The sequence below is a fragment of the Panicum virgatum genome, chromosome 8K (genome assembly GCF_016808335.1).
Source record: "Panicum virgatum strain AP13 chromosome 8K, P.virgatum_v5, whole genome shotgun sequence".
Classification (NCBI taxonomy): Eukaryota; Viridiplantae; Streptophyta; class Magnoliopsida; order Poales; family Poaceae; genus Panicum; species Panicum virgatum.
The window spans coordinates 47,884,653-47,894,109 of NC_053143.1; positions in this window are offsets into that span (position 1 = coordinate 47,884,653).

Genomic DNA, 9,457 nt, shown 5'->3' on the forward strand with positions numbered 1-9,457 from the left:
TCTACATTCCTACGATTAAGTTTATATTTTAAATCTCTTGTTTATGAATTAACTAATGTTTGTTATCTGATCAGGATGCCACGTAAGTTTAAGCAAGCGGCGAAAGGTTTCCTCAGCAATGCGGGCGGCGCATTGCCTTTTTTCACGGGGAGCTCTTCGAGCAGGAGCAAACGTGAGACATTGTTGAGGCACGTGGCACCGGAGTTGCAAGGAGTGCCGATCGCAATTCAAAGAGATTCCGTATGTTTCATTTCAGCTTGGGTCTTGCACTGGACATTCAAGTTCGCATGAAATTTATTGCTATTTTGTAGGATGACGACGCGGTGACGGATACTGGTACGGCGAACCAGGGGACCGACGATGATGATGTCGGAGCGGATGATGCCGCCAACCAGGACGTGGACGGGGATGACCCTATGGGTGGGGATCCTGCTAGTTCAGGTTCGACTGTTTCTAGACGATCTAGGAAGAGTCACATGGTTGATCCTCCTCTAGCCCCCACACGGGAAGGAGATAGGGTCGTCGTCAAACCAGTGGGTGACAGGTAATAACATAATGTAATTTGTTGATGTATATGTAATCTATTTGTAGATCTTATTCAAAATTTGTATCTTTTGCAGTACTTGGTCAGATGAAGGCTGGGATGGCAGAGGACATCATAGACAGGTTAACGCTGTCTTGGGCAACCTCTGTCATTTGCATTACCCTGAAATGGTGACCGACAGACATGGTGAACAAGTTCCAGTCACGAATTGGAAAATGTATGCCGACTCTACTGATGTGGACCATGGCAACGCACAGAACGCCGTTTGGGTGGACATCTGGGTAAGATTCCATAAGTTACGTGTATACCTCATTCTAGATTTGATTTATGGCGTTGGGATAAATGAATAACTATTAAATGTATTTATTGCAGAAACGGTTCCGCTTGGATGATTCTTCTGATATGGAGCACGCCAAATGTGTTTTCCATAACACGGTGAAGAAAGTGGTTAAAGATGCAACCAGCAATTCTAGGCTTCAGGCGGTGAATCGGGTTTTGAAAAGTAGAGGTCAATCCGTGCTAAGTTTTCGCTAGGCCTCGGACGTCTACCTAACTGAAGAAGAGTATGCAGGGGTAAGATATAAAAGGGTCCTGGTTGTTTTTCTAACATGTTGCCACCCTTTTGATGAAATCGTACATGTGCAGGTAACTATTCCATGGATGGAGGGCCGCCCCGATGCTAATCGTGCTTTTTGTAAGCGATGGTCGTCGCCGGATTGGATTGCGAAGTCCATGAAGCATAGAGCGAGTAGAGGCGCAGGCGGAGGCCATAAGTACGGCGCTGATGGACACCAGCGCATGGTAAGATAGATGGAGAATTTTTATGATAACTTCTACGTATGCAACTAACTCTAATATGCAGGAAGCTGAGAGTGGAGTAACACCGACTGACATCGAGGTGTGGATACGTGGCCATAGGGGACCAGATCCATCAAACCCCGAGCAGCTGTGCACGCAGCAGGCCTCCGAAAGATTGGTTAGTTAGCAGTCTTTACTCGATTCATATATATATATATATATATATATATATATATAGTTTTCGTGATAATAGATGAAATATTCTTTTGAAGGAACAATACGGGGCGGAAATGGAGAGGCGCCATGACGAAGGCTTTGATTGGCGTAGTGCTCCAATCGACGGTACGGCCGTGCATGCTAGCGGTGGCGGCAAGGTGCATGGACGGTAACTCCCAACATTATATGATATTGAGATCAGAGGACCCGTTCTTGCTTAATGACTATGTTTTTGCATTTTGAAGGTACTCCATATTCGATGGTGTGATTGACTCAAGTGAGGTGTGAGCTCAAATAGGATCTTCATCGCAAAGCTTGAGTGTTAGTAGCCGTCGCTCCAGGCCCTCAGCAGTGGAGGAGGAGGTAGCTAGGTTGCGTGAGGAAATACGACAGTGAGATGAATACCATGCAGCTCAGCAGCAGTATTGGGCCGAGTACAATGCACGGCAGCAGGCGGCCATTCAGGTTGTTTCGACTCACTCTAGTTAAAATTTTCGAATATACAAACTTCTAACTACTGTCTCTTTTACAGGCAATGTTTCAGCAGCAGGGGCAAACTATTGTGTTTCCAGAGTGGCAGCCGCCCCCTCCACCACCACAATGGACGATGCACCCTCCTGTGCTTCCACCTACACCTCAGGTGCTAACTTTGTTGATTCATTTGTCTAATTGGTTTTGTTTCGAAACTTAGAACATATTGCAAAGTCTTACTTAACTTTAATGGTAGGGATCGGGCGTTCATGGTTACAATACTCCACCGGCACAGATTCCAGGACCTGAACATGAGGTTCGTATAGACTTGTTACTCATGCTCTTTTTATGTTCTAAGCTTACTCTAATCTATCCTAACTTAGCAATATAGTAAAGCTTTGCGAACAATTAGTAAGTATTCTCTAATTCTCTAATCTAGTTTAGTTTTGTGAATACAAGTATGTTTTATCCATTCTGATTGTGAATCATTTTAATTTTAGAGTTCCGACAGGGCAACTCAGTTCGTGAACAACCTATTCAACTCCGGTGGTAGCGGCAACTCCAACGATCCTCCTGTGATATAGTTTCATTAAGACTTGTGTTTAATTTGTAATTGTGATTATGTGACTGCAAGTGTATCAAGTGTTGGATCTGAAGTGGATTATGTGTTTCGTGGATTTAAAATGAATTAGTTTGATGAATGTGCTATATTTTGATATATTATGTGAATTGTGATCTGTTGAAATTTATTGTGGATCTATTATATTGTTATATATTATGAAACAAATGAGGGGAATTGAAAATTCCAGAAATCATTAATTTTCATCGGTCAGGAAAAACCGACGAAACTAACTGGTGCGAATTTTCATCGGCTGTGAAAGAAACCGACGAAAATAAATGTTATTTTCGTCAGCTATGATAGCCGATGAAAATAGCTCATGGACGGCTATTTTCGTCGGCCACGTCAGAGCCGATGAAAATAAAATTTATTTTCGTCGGTTTTAAACGGCCGATGAAATTAGCTGCCCGGCCGTTGTAGTTTTCGCCGGCTGGAAAAAACCGACGAAAATAGGTTATTTTCGTCGGCGGCCGACGAAAATAAACCTTATTTTCGTCCTTTTTTGTACATCGGACCAGTACCGACGAAAATAAGCGTAAAACCGATGACAATAGTTATTTTTGTCGGTTTTACGCTTATTTTCGTCTGCTTCTGGCCGACGAAAATGCATTATATTCCTGTAGTGTAAAGTACCCACCGGACGTTTTTTACAGCTTATTCTCTCTCAGAGAACGCTATTGAATCAGCTAAAATCAGCTGGCTCTTCCACGAGCAGAACAGAGTGAATAAAAGAATGCCAATGAGCAGCACAGAGGGTTATCAAGGGGGTGCAAAAGGTAAAAAGACGGCCACAGAAGGGCGAGGAGTGTAGTTGAACTAAAACCCAAACAAGGGCGAGGAGTGTAGTTAGAACTAAAACCCGAAATAGGTGCACAGGCGCACAGAGAAAGTAGCTAAAACATAGAATGCGCACACGAAACAGCCTAGAGGCTATCCAAGATCATGCCAAGCTTCCCACGACGTTACAAGTGGACGAAATGATAGGGCCGCCATCTTGAGAGCTTCAGCTCCTGCCTCCAGCGTAAAACGGTCACCTACATCTTGTAGCTCTGCCCAAAAGAAAATGAAAGATCAGGCCAAACACACGATCTCAATAGATCTGACAAACTTTTTTTTCGAAACAGATGCTATTCCTCGATCTCCAAATTGCCTAGCAAATTTCCGCTAGGCCCACCATGTAGAATTTTTTTCCATTTTGCAAGAAGTTCCTTGCCCAGACCCAGAATTGGTCGAAGTGGGCAGGACGACAGTTCGCTCCCACCACCATGGCCACGAGACTCCAAACAAACTTTGCCATGGCGCACCCCAAAGAAAAGATGGTCGATCGATTCATTCTCTGTACAGAAACAGCATTTGGGGTTCCCCTGCCATTCTCTTTAGGAGATTATCCTTTAAGAGAATGGCACTCTGTTGTACTTGCCACATAAATATTTTTATTTTTAAGGGTAGTTTAGCTTTCCATATTTCTTTGTGTGGTTTCTCCACCTCTCCAGCAAACATGTGAGAGTAAACAGATTTAACTGAAAAAATGCCGCTCTTATTCCTGATCCACTTTGGGTGATCTTTGTTTTCAGTCAGAACAAAGGCTGACACAAGATCTCTCAGTTTCTTCACGCTGTCCTGATTATCCTGATCCAGCCACCTTCTGAAGTTGAGACTCCAATTAGCTCTAGCTATTTTGTTTACGGAGCAGCTCTTATCTATGCAAATCTCAAAGAGCCTAGGGAATTTATTTTTTTAGGGTGAAATCCCCACACCACATGTCTTCCCAAAAGTCAGTAGCATTTCCTTCCCCACTACCATTATTCTCCCCTTTTGGTACCATTCTCTCATGAAACGAACATGGTACCATTTATGCCATTTCGAGTGATTTTGGTGATCGAATGACAACGCAATCAATGGGACTAATATGATTGTTAAGATGACCATTCTCAGGCTTTTAGGTTCAAGTGATGACAAAGACAAAGAGAAGATACGCAAAGTTAGGCCCAAAGGGCCGCCCCTACGGGGGTTCAAGGTTCTTCGGTCAGTAGCACCGAAAGAACCGACGCATGAGCATCGGTGCATCCGATGGTTGTCGGAAGAACCGACGCCATGGTATTTTGGTGCAGAAGGAAATCGAAGCCAAGTTAGCTTATAGGCACCGGATGAACCGATGGTTCAAAAAGGGGCATCAGTGCATTGGGCATACTGTGTTCCAGAGACGATGCAAGTCGCGCAAAAGCCAAGTCTTCAGCACTGGTTGAACCGGTGAAGCATCGGTGCATACCATCGGTGTAATGACGTCAGCAGAAGAGTTGAGTGATGTGAGTGACCGGTTTAACCGACGGCTAAGCATCGGTTCAACCGGTGGCCACTGTGTCAGCTGTCAGGAGTTCAACGGCTACTTCGGGTTATGAGTGACCGGATGAACCGACGCTACTCCAGCCAGAGGCATCGGTTCATTCGATGATACGCAGATTTTCTGCTGACCGTTGGAGCAACGGCTACAAGACTTGGTGGCCTATATATACGCCTCACCCCGGCCATTTGAAGCTTGCTGGAGTTGCTAGACTTCCCACACATACTCAAGAACATCTCCAAGTCATACAAGAGCACCAAGATCATATCTTTAGCCCTTAGCACACTTTGAGAGTGTTGTGTAAAAGATTAGCTCTTAGTGAGTGAGATTGCAAGGCTTTGAGCCTTTGTACTGTGGTTCATTAGCGAACCAAAACAAAAGCTTGGTACGCCGGCACCTTGGAGCGTGAAGCTCGCCGGCAACGTCATCGACCCTCCGACTTGGTGTGGAGCGGCGACGACATCTTTGTGCGGGGGACGTGGAGATCCCCATCCTTTGTGGAGAAGCTCCTTAGTGGAACCCGGGGCCAAGGTGACCATGATTGTGCTCACGGAAAAGACTTGGTAGCCGAGTAGCAATACTCTTAGTGAGTGCTACAACAACGTGGATGTAGGTGTGCCTTTGTGGCTAACCGAACCACGGGATAAACACCCGCGTCAAGAGTTTGCTATCTCCTATCCCGTTCATTAAGCTTCCGCATTTCATACTAGCAATTTGTGTGACTTTACTTTCATAAAATAGTTTCTTGATAGGAAAGGCTATAGGTTGCTAAACTCTTTTGGGATAGGGGTTTCACACTAGAACAACCTAGTTGCATATCTAGATAGCATGTTTTAGTTTAAGTTTTGTGCAAACTAGTTGGAGCCATAGGTCAAAGTTTTTATTAGTGCCTAATTCATCCCCTCCCCCTCTTAGGCTAGAGCACCCGATCCTTTCATCTCACTTTCAGCAGATCATTCCACACAGGGGAATTTTTTTGGGTTTCTTTTCAGTTGGGAGATGCAATCTGTTTTCACGTATTTTTTTCTTAACTATCTCCTGCCACAAGCCATCATTTCCTTCCAAATTCCACCACCATTTACACAATAAAATTATGTTCATCTTCCTTAAGTCTTGTATGCCCAAGTCCCCTTTTCTCTTTGGCTTACTAATTTTAATCCATTTGACTAAAAAATATTTCTTTTTGTTCCTCCTCCCTGCCAAAAGAATTTTTTCCTGTTTCTATCCATTCTTTTGATGATTGTTTTGGGGAGCAGATATTTTGTTTCATCCTCACTGACCATAACCATTTCACTTTTATTGAAGTTCATTTTGAGGCTTGACATGTATTCAAAGAGATACAACAGAAACTTCACATTCCTAGCCTTATTAGTGTCATCCTCCAAGCACAATATGGTATCATCGGCATATTGTAGGATAGCATTCCTTTGTCCATATATTCAGGAACGAAATTAGTGATCAACTTATTGCTCTGAGCCGTGCAAATCATTTTGGATAGAGTGTCCACAACAATGTTAAACAGGAGGGGAGACATAGGATCTCCTTGTCGAACACCTTTGCCACATTTGAAATAACTTCCCAAGTTGTCATTGACCTTGACACTTAAGGTGCCACTGGTCATTACCTCCCAAATCCACTGACACCATTTTGTATCAAATTCCCTTTGCTGCAGACAACTCATTAGGAACTTCCAATTTATTTTGTCATATGCCTTCTCAAAGTCCAGCTTTAGAATGAGCCCTTCTTTCTTCCTCGTTTTGGTGTCATGCAAGCTCATCACCCCGTCCATGATATTCCTCCCTTTATTGAAGGCATTTTGGGTTTTACTTATAATTCTGCCCATGCATTTTTCCAACCTCAGCATGAGAGCTTTGATGATGATTTTGTAAACCACATTAAAAAGGCATATTGGCCTATATTGTTGGATCAAATTTGCCTCTTGAATTTTGGGGATCAGAATGGTCGTTCCATAATTCAGCCTACTGATGTCCGGAGTATGTGAAAGCATCTAGGCCGATCGATGCATAGGGTAAGTTTCAGTAATTAATGACAATCGTATGTGACTAATGTGTGTTTTGAAGGGAATAACTTTTATTGGTTATGTCACCTATGAAATGTGAGAGGAGACCCCTCAATTTGCATGATCTTGCGTGCCAAAGGACTTATGAAATGTGATTGGAAGGGATGCACTAAAATCCTGGTTTATGAAGCAATGGAGGAACTTCAGGAAGTGGCGGCGGCGGTGTTGGCATAGGGGAGACAGAGTGGCTCAACAATAAGAATGGGAATTTGTACCCTAGGTCACCATGGGTTAAAGAACCATTCGAGTGGCAATTGTGTAATTTAATGGAAGGTGAAATATTTTCCACAGGATACGATTTGTTCTGAGTGGTATTTTTTTATGAATTTATTCAAAAAAAGGGGAGCTTTCAAATTTCTGATTGAATTAACCGAATCAACCATCAAAATACACAAATACTAAACATTAAGTATCAGAAGTATGCCATGAAGTTTGGACCCTTTTTCCAAATCTTGGAATTTGGATTCAAGGCTCGGGGGCTACCGTATACGTCGGTTTGTTTTTCAAGTCTATTTGGAAGATAAAAATTCAGGATTCAAGATGGGCCCTCAGCCTTACTCTTCGATACAACCTAAGGCTCAGGGGCTACTCCATATGGAGTGCGACTTTTCATCGCACCCCATGTATGAAGATTAATTCTGAAGATTGCAAGACTACTCGAGCAAGAGCACCACGCAGCCTCGATGCAGCTAAGGAAGTACTCAGAAGGCACATTCTAGGTGAAGTTCAAAGGACTCGAAGACGCCTGCACTACTCGGCTATGAAGAGCTCGGGGGCTTGTCAGACCCGGGGCCACGGGATATATGACGTGGCGCATATCTGTACAAGATATAGGATGGGGCATGTCCCATACCCATACATCATGTAAAGTACTTGTGTACATCTAGAACTAGTCGGTATAGATAGAAACTACTCGAGTAGTACTCAAAAAGGACTCCTAAGCTGATATCGATCTAGAGTTTCATGTAACCCTGCTCCCCCAGCCTATATAAGGGTGCGGCGGGCAGGGACCCCTCCAAAGCATCATTCATCCCTTAGCCAATACAAACCACCAAACAGAATGTAGCATATTACGCATCTCGCGACCAGAACCTGTCTAACCCTTGTGTTGCTTGCACCATCGTGTTCTTGATCTCGGTGACTCCCTACATAAACCCTACCACCTTAGGGTATCGCTAGGTGGGATTGCTGGTAGAATACAAACACTCTCCACGTGATCATCACTTTCTAGCGGCCTTGAAGTGATCAGGGGCCGGAGGTCACGGAGCTCCTCTTCTCCCTTTGTGCAATCTCCCGGAGACCTTCGCTCGGCGCATCCCGAAGCCCCTGGGCTGTACCAGGCCTTTTTTCCAAGACCAAAGGTCCCTGAAGTCCTCCATCCATTGAGAAAGGCCTACCCGCAACCTTCGGTTATCAACGATTTGTGCCCTGCATCATGAGACGAAGACAAGCCACTATGAAAATGGTCATATTGCTCTCGAACTCTACGTTACCTTGGGTCGCTGCTACTCGGAGGTGGCAATCCCCAATAAATGTATAGCTGGAACAAACAATATGAACTCTTGGAACACATATTTGTATACCTGAAACTAATACATTGCAGACTAGAACAAATTATGATCCACAGAAAAATAAATGATCAATTTAAGTTTAGGAAGCAAAGGGAGAATGGCAACTAAACCAATAAAACAAAATATTAAATAAGAAGAGAGAAACAGCATTAGTGTCTTTATAGCACTCACTCACTTAGTTTGTGTAAAAGAAGTAAAATAATAAGTCACAAAAGCAGATAACATGCAAAGAAAAAAGGAAAAAGGAAAACAAAGATAATATATAAGGGAATATATATAAAACAGAAACAGATGAAGAGAAGGAAAGCACCAGATGCGCATTGAAATATTTAATTTTCTCATGTCATTCATCTTTGCTTGCTGCCCGAGGAAAGGCACCCAGTCAAAGGAGATGAAATAGTGTACTGTTGTAACCAGCGCAGGGACCGACCACGGCCGGCGATCAACGACTACATGTCTATATATATAACCACATGGAGTACCAAGTACTAACATACCATTGGAGACATTCTGAGGTATCATCAATTCATCACTCCACGGAACTTGTTGCTAGTCTGCTAGATATAGTGGTGGTGGATGGCGGACGTAGCCGCAAACCAAGCCGAGCAATATGATGTTTATAGCAAAAAAAAAATGTAGTCATAAGCTAGTACGTTTGAACACAAATCCAATGATCCACAAAAAAAATAAATAGTTAAATTTAAGTTTAGGAAGCAAGGGGAGAATGACAACTAAACCAATAAAAGAAAAGATTAAATAAGAAGAGAGAAACATCAGGCATCAGTGTCTTTATAGCACTCACGCACTTAGTTTGTGT